Genomic DNA, 13,004 nt, shown 5'->3' on the forward strand with positions numbered 1-13,004 from the left:
GAAAGTAATTAATTACCGAAGGGAGGGAGGGGTGGGGCGAGCGGTAGCCGCGTCACGTCAAGCCACCACGCAGTCCACTAACAGCGTGTTCCCCCCGCCAACCAACTATAAATCACCCAAGATTCAGCTACTTGGAGTGCAACCTGGGTGTCGCTAAACCGCACATTTACGACCATATCTAACGACCCCTCTCTCTCTCTCTCTCTCTGCCTCGTTTTCTCGCTTCTGAAATTTCCATTGATGGAAATACGCGTGTGAAATCTCTCTCGAAGATAGCGCCGTCGTCGCCTCGAATTTCAGCGGGATCGATTTTGCGGAAGAATTTGCCTTCGCCTCGAAGGCGTCGTGCGAGCAATTTACCGGGCGAATTTCTTTGCACAGGGACACCGGAAGCGACAGATAGAGCACACGCCGCCTGTGAATGTTCACAGCCACGCGTCTAATATCGATCATCGACTATAATCGACCAAACTTCCTTTATCGTCAACGTCCTTTACCTCAACATTCCCGGGCCGCGCGTGCACCCGCAAGATCGGTGCCGCCCAACTCCAGGGGGAGGAGAACTCGGAGCCTTTTTAAGCCTCTCCTCGATGCGGGAGGGAAAAAGAAAGGGGATAATAACGACACACGGGATGTCGATCTTTGCGACACGCACCCGTTCGAGGAAGCCGAGAGGAAGGTCGACCATTCTCAATATTTTCAAAAACCAATTTCGCGTTAGATTGTTTACCGTGGCGTTTAACCGATCGGTTAAAATGGGATCGAGGGATATCGCGAGCACATGTGCTTAACTACGTAGAACACACACGGGGTTGAGTTCGAAGCGGCTTACACCATCTTCCACCGGATGTCGATTTCGGAGACTAGATGATTTTTCACACACGCCTGATAACGCCTCTCTCGCCCTGGTATTTACGCGTCTGGTAAGAGAGAAAGAGAGAGAGAGAGAGAAAAAAAACTATCACTTTGCGAGGAGAAAGATTCTCAAATATATTTTCCACTCCATTCTCAACACCGTATCATCCTCATCATCCGCAACACCGCAACCCGTCCACCACTCGAACGTTGAAAAATGGAAAGCATCGGGGCGTCAAGAACTCAACTCAAACACAGGGGGAGGAGTGGGGTGTGCGGCGCGGAGCGGATATTCACGCGAGCGGAGCAGACCAATAAACGAGTAATCCGCGATGACTCGTTATTTCCTCCCCCTCCCCGCTGTTCTGAACGCTTTTGAGCATCGCCGGTAGCATCCCGTCCATCCCTGGCCATTTAAAGCGGGCGCAAATACACGGGGCTGGTTGCTCGTCGTAAGGGCCGTGTGGATGGTGTTGGCGTGCCTGGGGACCATTGCGGGTGCCGCCCTCCCCCCCTGCGCTTCCATCCCCCGTCGAATATTCAATCGGATGCATTACCGAGGCCACGGGGGTGGGTCTCGATGTAATCCTCCGGCGCCACCGGGTTTCGCCTCTCGTGCGTGCCGGAGATGCGGCTGAGGCATCATCGTGGGTGAGCCTGGCGCTTGTGTGTGTGTGTGTGTGTGCGTGCGTGTGCGCGGCCGCGCCCCTGCGCTCTTCCACGCGAGCTGAATAGTAGACAGCTCGGTGCATTCATCGAACGGCTGCTGCTTTTAGCGCGACACAACTGCATCGCGAACCCTTGCGTAATTGTCGCCGATGGTTATAACGCGAAGACGGATCGACGGATGTGATTTCTTGGAAGCGATCCCCTTCGAGACGCGTGATTTTTAACGATCCACGAATGGAATTATTCGCCTATATTATTCGCTCGCCTCGAATCCTTTCCTCGTAAGTAATGGATTTTAAAATTGGGATGCTCTTTGTGAAATTTTATAAATGATAAGATATCGCAGAAGTATGCTATTCGTCTCGTTATTCGGGAACCGTTTTGAGAGAAAAAAGATCCCGTAAATTTCGTCGCAAGAATCTTGACCGAGACCCTCCATCCAAAGTCTCGAACGGGTCTTCTCGCGTAATAGATAGGTATCGGCTCATAATTTGGAAACTAAGCGCTAAGCAGTCGCTCAGCCACTTTATTGAACAATTAGAATAGCCGTAATATAGCGGCGCTGACATAATTCCGCTCAGCAGGTTTCTCCATGGTACTCAGAGGTGCTTCCGAGGCGCATTATTTTGTAGGCAATATATATATATATATATACGAGAGAACGGATAGCGCATCCATCGAATGGCTGCTTTTAGCGCGCAACTAAACCGTCCATGAATAGTTACGAAATTATTGCCGGTAATTACGCAGAGAGGCGCGTCCGTCTTTCCATCGCAATTTTCGAAACGTTGACAAAGATACGAGCTCCCTCTCGCGAGAGTATCTCGACGAGTTTGACGAGCGACTGGCTGCTCTTTAACGAAAACTTGCCTCCAACTAACTCTTTCATTAACGCGCGTATTCTTTCTTTCTCTCTCTTTCTTTTTCCGCTTGACGGTAATAATACTCGTTAATAATAGTAATAAACATAATAGTAATCTCAGAAAATTAATTCTTCACGAACACACACACGCGAATATGTACTTGTCGAAAATAGAAGAAACAAGAAATACACACACGCGCGCGCGCGCGCATACATACACAGTTAGGCATACTCGAGCGAAGGAATATAATCCTCGCGTGTAGACAAAGATCGAAGGGGAATTACCCGTAGGATATCCTGGTTCGCAAAGTGCAGCGTTAAAGGAAGATATTCTTGCAGGCGAGCGAGCAATTTTCTTTTACCGTTGTGCTCGTTCCTCCGGCCGATCCGACTTCTCTTCCTACACTTTATTAAAAAATTAAAGGAGCCGTAACGCTATAGTTACGGCGCGATTCGCAACATCATCAACAGCATCCCCCGGTTCTCCCTCCGTCCGTGTGCTCTACGCCTCGTTTCCTTTCCCGCGTGAAACCCACGGAAGGCGGCGCGTCGAACGATCGCGGGGAGGGAAGGCACGTTTGAATTAGCCGCACGTTTAATTGCAATATTGGCAAGACACGCCGGGCTTATCGTTGGTCAGCCACAAAAGCTAGACGAGATATATCGGTACCCGATTCAACTGTTTCTGGGCCAAGATCGCCGTCTTCTGGTTCTAGCAGCGCACATTCCATCCACCTGTCCGCCAAACGTCAGCCTTGTTTCACGAACCTGTACAAGATAGTATCGATAGTAAACTGACCGACCGCCTTTGTCTTTACACGTGTCAGATCGTGGCGGTTCGAGAGGAGGCGGTTGGGGAGGGGGGACTCCATTGACGAACCACGAGGGGATATCGAGTTTGGAGATAGTGTTATCTTAAGTTTGCCCCGATGTGCGGACAATAGACTGTGTGTGTGTGTGTGTGTGTATGTATATAGAAAATGCTATCACACGTTGTACGTTGTGAAACTTTTATCCTTATAGAGGACGAATGAAAAAGTTAAAAACTGGTAATTTAACCAGTGTCAGGACCATCACAGGTACAAAAGTCACGGTAGACAGGAAAAGTTCACTCTTCGCGCGTTTCTCCGCCACCTCGAAAATTCCTCGCACTTTATATGAAACTTTCTCCCTTCCCCGGAGGATACGAGAACTTAAGGATGTCAGCTCGTTCCGCCAGTAAACTTAGTTGAAATAAGTGTAACCAGGGTGTGCGGTGCACACGCTTTCGAGAGAGAGAGAAAGAGAGAGAGAGAGAGAGAGATAAAAGAAGAAAGGAAGAAAAATTCTCGTATAGCTGTCATAATTCTCGCGAGCGAACCAAGAATCCTCCGCCATTGCCACCACCGAGGATAAATGCGAAAAGGGAGAAAAGATAGAAGAAGAGGAGGAGGAGGAGGAGGGAAGAAAAAAATCCTAAACCGTATCACTTACCGCCTCGACGAAGGACGCAGTTGCGGGGATTAGGAAACGTTTTTCTTTCGACGTCGGGGCAAGCACTCGGAGAGCTTTTCGCCCGTTTTCCACGCCGGTGTTTTACGGCTTGGGACTGAGCGGGTAGGGTGGGGAGGTGAAACATCCAACGCTTCCTCGTACACGTATCTTAGCGCGAAACACGCTGGCCAGATGGAAAGAAAGAGGGAGGGAAGGGGGAGAAGAGGTAAGCCGTCGAGAGATACATGCACTTCTGGCTGCTCCCGCTCCCGAACGGGGAATCCGAAAGCATTAGCCGCTTCGTAAGTAGCTGTCCGCGCACGCGGCTACCGTATTACCCGCGTAGAAATTCTCCCTGGCTGGTAGTCACGAGGATATAATCGAGGATGTACGCCTATTTTAGTATTTTCAATATCGAAATATGGTTCCATCGGAGCAACGGCGAGACCCCGACGATTTCGATTTGGAAATAAAATTTATCGGGGATATCAACATCCCCGATCGAATCGAGTTTCGTTCACCGGGAACACCGTGATGCAGGTTCTCACGCGCGTTCACGGATTCCTATAAAATTAGAATTTCAAACGACGACTTGGAAACACACTCGGCCAGGCCAATTCCTTCTCGTCTTCGTCTTCTTCTTCTTCTTCTTCTTCCTCCTCCTCCTCCTCCCTTCTCGTGCCAACGTCAATATACCGAGCAAACTTCTCTATACTTTCGTACATATCGCGCACTTTCCATCCAGTTTGTCGTTTTTCGATACTATCGTACTCTCGTCATACGAAGATCCGAGATGCCGTACTTCCAACTTGAAACCCAGTTTGCACGCACACGCGTGCAGCCAACGTGTATATACGAAGCACATATCGGAGAAAGAGGAGAGAGAGAGAGAGAGAGAGAGAAGAGAAAAGGAAGAATTGGCTCGCCATACTTTGCACCGCGAAAATTTATGTTTTAATAATTATTGTGACATCGGTGCTCGCGTGCGTAAGGCCAATCAACGCAGGTGTGCGCGCGCGCACGGACGGATGGACGGATCGACAGACAGGGAGCGAGAGGCCCCGAGGAACAAGGAGGTCCCGTGGATGCGAGAAGCCTTCGAGGGGGATGCCCCCCTTCGCCAAGATGGCCTCCTTGCATTCCTCCACCACCGAGCCGCCACTGCTCCCCGCCTCTTTGCCTCCTCGTCCTTCGCTCGCGAGCAGGCGAGCGACTCGCTAATACCGATCGACCGTTCGCGATTCAATACGATGCTCTCTATCGCTCTCTATCTAGCGCACCTTCCATTTACTTATTTTCCTTATGGAATGACACGGTTCGATAACCGTAATAGAATATATATATATATATATATTTTTTAGTAAATAATCCAACCGAAATAGGTCGATGAAATTTGGAATATAGGATAACCTTTCTTATCCGTCGATCCGGTACAACGATCGAATTTGAGAATAGAGCGAGGATTCGGTTTCAAAAAAAATTCCGTCCGCTCGAGGTTCGAGGGCGCGCGCGAACCTCGCCACGCCACGGACGGCTTCCATCCGAGCTGAAATTATCGGTTATCCGTGCACAGGATCGCCGATTATATCTCGCGTCGATCATCGAACTTTCCACGCGGAAGTGAAACGGACACCGGTGTGGCGCGGCGTCTCGAGGCAAAGGCTGTCCCCCCCTCTCTCTCTCTCTCTCTAATAAAAATTTGCATTAGCGTCGTGACGAACGAGCGCTCTTCGGTTACTTGCGGCTAGCCGCAGGCAAACGCGGCCGAGGCCGGGTACTCTCTGCGCGACTCCGCGCAGACCATCTCTGTTTCTATTGTAAAGTGGTGCAACGGTGAAGCACACCGAGGCGTGGGCACGCCTCTTAATTAGCGAGCACCGCTCGCGCCAGGGGGCGATTCTCTCTTTCTCGATGACTTACGATGAAAGGCTGGAAAAACAACTGGACTGAGACGCGAGAAGAAGGTTTATCGTTCGGTCGGAAGTTGCCTTCTTTCTTTCTTTCTCCGTGCGCGTGTGTGCGTAACTCGTTCGTTATCCGAGGTTGCATCGAGGAACGTCGAGGGAAATTGAGACGCCTGCCGCGACCAACGATTCCATCCACGAGCTTTTGTCCCGGCCTGGTTGGTAACGATTTCGTTCTCGCTTCGTGATCTCTCGTAGATTCTCCCTAGGAAGGAAGACGACCGTCCTCGTAGCTACTCCCGTTACGAGTTACGAAATTTTAGAGAAACAATCGCGGCACAGATCGGTCCACCGAGATGAATTTATTAAACGACACCGAACAGGAATGCCGTCACGTGGCTTCTGTAAACATCGCTTACAAACGGATCAGCCGGAGGAATCTGAGCCAGCTTTTGAATCTGTTTAATAGATAGCTCGACTCGGCCAGATGAATTCGAAAGATAACCGAGAGGCCTAAGAGCGCCTAAGTGGAGATAAAAAAGACTACTCGCTAGACGATTGTAGCCGATAGTCAGAGGAGGAGGAATAGGAGCTTACTACTCGTTTAAAGCAACGTGGAATTCGAACGTGTGGGAATATTTGAAAGTTGTATCTATCCTCGATTGATTAAAAATTAAAAAAAAAAAAAAAAAAAGAAAGACTCGCGCGATGAAACAACTTTATTTCGACGATGAAACGAAATTAATCGGGCACACGACTCGTTCGAATCCTTTCCCTCGATCCCTTCGAGTTGAGATTGATGAGCGAGGCCCCGGGTCGAGGAATTCGGGTCACTGGATCGTTGGATTTTTCTTCCGAGAGGGATCGAAGGAGGGAACACGCATCGGGAAGAGAAACTTTCATCCCGCGCGATCGAGCTTAACCGATCCCCCCGTCGAGAGGCCAAACGGCAAGCGTCGTCGAGCTTTCGTGTCAGCTGCATCGAATCCGTGGCTTCTGAAATTTTTACCACCCTTCTCTCTCCCATCCCGTTTGTCTCGGCCCCCCGATAAAAAGTTCGCCCCATAAAGTGGCATCGATGGAACGCGGTAAAATTTTCTATCAAATTTGATTCCTTGCGGCCTGCCTCGGCTATTACAGCAAATTTCCCCGAACGAAAGGAGCGGGGCGGCTATCTCTCCCGCGTGTACCTATTACTTTTAACGACTCCTTTGCCTCCATCGCAACATCGTCTCGCGTGCAACATCCACGGTCATAAATGGGCAATATTACAGGTTTTATTACTGTCAAAGTAAATTACATCGAGCTGGCGCGATGCAGTGAAAATTCGGTTAATATCCAAAGGGAGAGGGAGAGAAAGATTCCTCCTCTTGCGTCCCATCTTTCTCCGTCCCGCGCGCATTCTTTTCTACTATTACAACTCGAGGTAATTGGTCGTTACAGGATGATACGACTACTACCGCTTAATTTCATCTTCTTCTCCCCTTATCGATCCACCTCTGTACATACGATAAACGAAAAAATAGAATTGCAATCGGAATATTATTACGATCGCTCGCAGATGCCGTGTAGAATCTAGATAAATGGCGTTGAGATCTCTCTCTCTCTCTCTCGCTCCCTCCATTTCTTCCTCTCCCTTAGATCGTTTAAAGACGTCGAGTCGCGCAAAGGAATCTGCCAGGATTCATCGTGACGCGATCCGGTGCGTTTCACGCATTCTCGCGTGCGGCCTTCTCCCTCGTGATGGCTGCCGTTTCACGTTCGCGCGTTTCTCTCCGCCTTTGTACATCGTGGACGGAGGCGCTAATGGCGATCGTCTCGCGTTCTTGCCGGTTGGCCGGTTTCTCTGCCTCTCCACCGAGAGCTCTCCTCTCCTCTCCTCCCTCTTCCTACCTCTTTCTCGCTTTCTTTCTCATTTTCGCACGCACCTTCTACCCATCCTCCCCCCCCCATCCCCATTCCCACTCCCTCGAGAGTATCCTTTCTCGGCACCGGGTTCCTCCCCTCTCGCCACCAGACCGAAAGCAAGCGAGAAGGGTGTTCCTCTTCCAAGTACTCACCGGTCGTTATCTCGAGGAAAACTCCCTTTTTCTCGCCCGAGACCGAAGAAATTCTAACGTGTATATATATATATATATATATACACCTCGATTGCCGGTGCAAGAGGAGAGGAAGCCGAGAGCGAGGTTCGAGGGAACGAAGCGTGGGTCGGGTAGGGATCGGGGCAAGAGAGGAAGCGGAAGAGGGCAGGAACGCAGGCGAGTGAGTTCCAGCAACGTGGCTCGAAGAGAAATTGCTTCGTTTCCGAATCCGCTGTGTGTATGTGTGTGTGTGTGTATGTTCTGGCTTGATTGGCCTCCACCAAGCTACCAGTTCCTTTAGCTACATCAGCCATCCCCGTGGAACGCCACCCAACTTGGCGCCACCACCGCCCTCCCCTCACCGCCTTACCTTTGCCACTTAGATCCAACCTTCGTTTTTCGGAAGAGAGAGAGGAGGGGAAAAAAAAAAAAAAATAATGCGAGCCCATTTTCAGGAACGCGTCGTCCCCTTTCCCGATTAGTCGTGCGTGGGTCAACTGAGGGGGACTAACACCGGAAGAGATCCGTCGAAGGGAGAAAAATCGGGGATTCCCTCGATCAAGAGGGTGAAAAAAAAAAAAGAAAAAAGAAAAAAAACGGCAGCGATAGTTCCTTTCGTTTCGCCTCGAAAGAGTTCTTTTGATAGCTCTATTTTTTTCTTTTTTTTTTTTACTAATAGTTTTTTATCGATCCTGTCTCTTTCTCTCTCGTACCATAGATGGGATCCAAATTTTTATTTCCCCCACGAAAATTCGGTCTCGACGAATTCATTTCCTGGCTGGACATTCCCCTCCCTCGCCCCTTTTTCGCGGAGAAATCGTTCGTTGCTTCGATTCTCCCCTCCCAGATCCGGAATTTTGAACTCTCTCGTTTTTTCCTCTCTCTCTCTCTCTCTCTCTCTCGCTCCTTCCCTCCTCCCGTTGTTATCACGGCCAGGTGTAATTACACGAGCAATCTCGGACGACGATAAACGCGGCAACATCAATTACGACACTTTATCTACGCAATTACCGGACGATGAAACGTTTCGCGTATACGCGAAATACCACCTCTCCCGCTCCCCCACGCGTTAATTGCGCCGGTTAAACACGGACGCGATTCTTCGGCTTCGGCCATTCTCCTCTGTTGTGTTCTGTCCGGAAAACAACAACACTCTTTTGAACCGTGGCCGGGCAAACGGAACGAATGAACGGGGAAACGAACCCTTCCCCTCCCCCTTTGTTTCGTTTCGATCTAGAGCGGCTAATCAAAATCGATCGATCTCATTTATCTCGTTCGTTGCTTTCAGATACACACGCGCCCGATGTATCTAATAATGCGCGAGTGTTCCACCCTCGCCCTCGCCCTCACCTCCTCCCTCCCCGCCAGTCACGCTTCATCTCTAATGCAGACGGAATCCTTTGACCGGTCGATACACTCGTCGAATAATTAGAGATAAACCGAATTTATTCCCCGCGACCTAATTACCCGCGGCTCGTTTAATTAATGGCCGACCACGAATCATGACCGCCATTGTTACGCGCCACCTAACAAACTGCGCCCGTAAATGTCCGTTACGCCCGTTATTGATACGCGTCTGAATCGCTCAAGTAGACTCTTAACCGTGACGGGAGGGAGGGTAATGGTTGTTGTTCATGCGAAATCTCTTGTTTATGCGATTATCCTTGACGCATAATTTCGACGAACCGAAATTTCCATTGTTAAAAACCGGTAACAATGAGGAGAGTGGGGGGGAGAGGGCGCGCGGGGAGGGGGAGGGGGGGGAGGTGAAATAAACGCGTCGATGTTAAATCAGATTTCGAACGATTGCGGGTTCGTCGAGCAACGTGTTCGAATCGTGAAAACACGTCGTGAAAAAAGAGAAAAAGGATAAATGTAAATGAATAGTATCGCAGCATGTCTCATTTTCAAATTGCCACGGTTTCTCCCAACAACGGTTTCTTTTGTCGAGATCGTATCGGATATTTGGAGGTTGGCAAGGTCGAGAATATTCGAAAGGCGTAATAATAATTGGCAAGGCCGAGATTAAACGATTCTTTGTATCGGAGGAGATCGACGAGAGATCGTTCCACGTTTAATGCAAAATATTCCAATCGCGATATTCAAACATATATGTTTTCGAAAGGAAAAAAGAAAAAAAAAACATAAACAATTTCTTTATTTCTAAACCGATTCACGCTCCCGATCCCCGAATTTTACGAAAATTGTAATTGTACCGTTGAGAAGAAAAACGCGCGCGATCGATGAAACGCGCTTATTCGTCCGCAAGATATCATTATCGCGAGAGGGAAGGAAATAAATCAAACGAGGTAATCCCACGAATTGCAACCGCATTGTTACGTACAACAACGTCTAACAAATCATACGTGTGTGCGGCTGACACTAGCTGCTGCAATTACCGATATCGCGTCACGACTAGATGGAGCCGCTTTGAACTGTCACACCGCTCGTTTCGGAAGCAATCAATTTGTCACTATGAGCCTCGATCGTTGATCCGCCATCGGCGAATGAATAATGCATGATCCCGTTGAAAAACGTCCCGCACGTATTTTCATAAGGTACACGCCGAGAGTTTACACGCGTCCTCTCTTGTCCCTATCTCCTTGTTTTCTTGTTCGCGCGAGGGAGGGGAGGGGGAGGGAGAGGGGGGCGGAGAGAGAGAGAGAGAGAAGGGAAGGGAAACCCGTGCTCCCTTTAAACGACGATTTTTATACGACGGTTATTTTTAAACCGTCGATGAAATCGACGGTTACCCCGGCCGAATTAATCACTTCCTGCTTCCACGCGGCAGCACTTGCTCTACTTTCGTCCCATTCTTGCGCCCGATCGCGAGTTTTATATTGTACATTGGAGCACACACCAACCGGAGGATCGTCTCATCTCGTCGCGACTATTTGCACCGTCAACCCCTCGATATTAAATTCTTCGAGTTTTTCATAAAAACCACGTTCCAAATCTCCCCTCCATCCGGGAGAAGAACTTTCTCGGGAGAAAGAATCGGGACGATAAGATCTATCCGGTTTGATTAACTCGTCGCGAAAGGAAGCGAAGGCAAACGCGAACACGAAACGGGCGAAGCAAACGGAGGAGAGGAAAGGGTCGATGGTGATCGAAGCCCGAGACAACAGCGGGGAGAAACGGGAGCGTGGCGGAGGACGGCGTGAAAAAAAAAAAAAAAGAAAAAAGTGGCACGATAAGAGAAAGATCGCCTCGCGGGAGATGGAATTTCGTGTGTCGAAGGAAGAGGCTCGTCAACCTCTTTTCTTTCTTCGATCGATGGGAAAAACAATTATTCCCTTCCCAGCTTTCCTCCTTCTCCCTTCCTCTTCTTCCGTTTCACCTTTGACACCGCAGGGAGGCCCACACGAATCTTTTCTTCTTCTTTGGCTGATCAGTCCGGCCGCGTGCCACAGTTTCCCTCCCCGTCCCCCGGGCGGAAGGGAGCCTTTGACCGACTGGAGAACTTCCGAGAGGAGTCGTTAGGGGAAGGTTAATAGCGTTCTCGTCCAACCCCTCGATCTCATCCTCATCGGATTTCGTGATTTGCGGGGCCATACGCGCTTCCGGGCAAGAATTATGAAGCTCCATCGAGTGTTTATCGCGAGAGAGAGAGAGAGAGCAAAGAGAATCCGATATCATTTTAGCGAGGAAAGAAAAATTCGGGATGAAATTCGATAGAAGAAGAGGAAAGTTATTTCGTCGCTCGATTCGAGAAGAAGCAGAGAAGATAGGGGGAATTAGAATATTGCGGCAAGTATATCGGACGGAGTGCTGAAACGAGCGATACAAGGGATGGAGCGGAGGGTCGAGAATGAATGTACGGGAAACGGAGAGAAGACACACTCGACTCGATGCTGTTCGACTACACACGAACCCCTGATCCAACAACCGGGGGCCTGTTGTAATGCTTCATGGGGGCGAGGCTCCATGTCCGTACGGGAACATCGATATATCAATCCGATGGTACGCGGATTGTGAATCTTCCCTCTCTCTCTTTCTCTCTCTCGTCGCTCCTCCCTTTCGTTCGGGAGATCAAGCACCGTCATAAACAACCGTAGGACCGGTTCGAGGTCAACGCAGTCTACGTTTCGGCAGAAACTTGTGCGAGAATCGAACAACTTTTCGCGCCGCGATACATTAAACGTTAAACTTTCGACGCAGATATCTCTGTCTCTCCTCTCGTTCATCCCGTTATCCAGATAAATCTGTCGCCCGTTTATTATCAAGTTTCGATCAAATATATAATATGTATAAAATTTGAAAAGGGATTTCCATCGATATTCTTCTTTTCGTTGAATCGCCACCGCGACTTACCTGCTCCACCCTTCATCGATCACCATCCACGTTCTTCATCCAGCGCGCTAAAATCCTCCTTCCGTTTTATTACGCGCCGCCGCGACGCTCCACGTAATTTATCGCGACGCGATCCAATGTATTTCCAGGCATTTTACACGAGAGCTCTCCTCGATGGACGCCGACTCTTCTGGCGTTGAGTCGATCGCTCGATCAGCCCGCTGTTTATTTACCGTCGACACCCGTCTACAGCGAAAGGTTATTAATTATCGTTTGACATGACGCGTCACCGAAAGAAGAGGGGGAGAGAGAGAGAAAGAGAGAGGATTGTAAGCTCGCGTTACTTACAATTAATCGACAAAAGATAAAGAATCGGGTGGACGCGGATTCTTTCTCGACGAAGAAATTTTTCATCGTCGTTTTACATTGCGCGTATTTTCAATAAACGATCGTTCATTGACAAATTTCGACGACGAAAATACAATTGTTCGAAAGTTCATCTACCCTCAAAGTTAGAAAATTTCGTTAAAAATTCCCTTTGCCCGTGTTTACGTGTTTGGAAAATCTCGTAGGCGAAGAATAATTCACGCGAAACGTTGAAGCAAACTAGGTCACGATCCACTGAATATCGTAAAATTTCGAAGAATATGGTTAATAGTTTCTCGCGAGCCAAGTTTTTATATCCTTTTTTTTAAGTTCTTCAACCTGAAAATTTGATTTTCCCTTCCCCTCGAGCATCTCATTTTATCGCAACTTCTCCGGCTCTTTCTTCGATCCGCATTTTTCATCCCTTCTTTTTTTCCTTCTTCTTTTTTTTTGCAATTGTCTGGTTCCCTTTGACGACTCGCTCGTTCGAAACTTTGACTC

General features: G+C 49.0%; 1 protein-coding gene and 1 long non-coding RNA gene across 4 annotated transcripts in view; one reads left to right on the forward strand and one right to left on the reverse strand.

Moving 5' to 3' along the window:
- The window catches only part of LOC100864217 (Calcium-independent receptor for alpha-latrotoxin), a 366,602-nt gene that overhangs the window by 232,185 nt on the left and 121,413 nt on the right, over positions 1-13,004 (forward strand). The window lies entirely within an intron of this gene.
- The window catches only part of LOC147657027 (uncharacterized), a 64,510-nt gene continuing 63,544 nt past the window's right edge, over positions 12,039-13,004 (reverse strand). Inside the window, exon 3 of the long non-coding RNA XR_015293324.1 lies at positions 12,039-12,383. This is a non-coding gene — a long non-coding RNA (uncharacterized LOC147657027). The remainder of the gene's footprint in view (positions 12,384-13,004) is intronic.

Source organism: Apis florea, unplaced genomic scaffold, assembly GCF_048593485.1.
Source record: "Apis florea isolate Af1SG1 unplaced genomic scaffold, ASM4859348v1 contig_3367_pilon, whole genome shotgun sequence".
In the NCBI taxonomy this organism is placed as follows: Eukaryota; Metazoa; Arthropoda; class Insecta; order Hymenoptera; family Apidae; genus Apis; species Apis florea.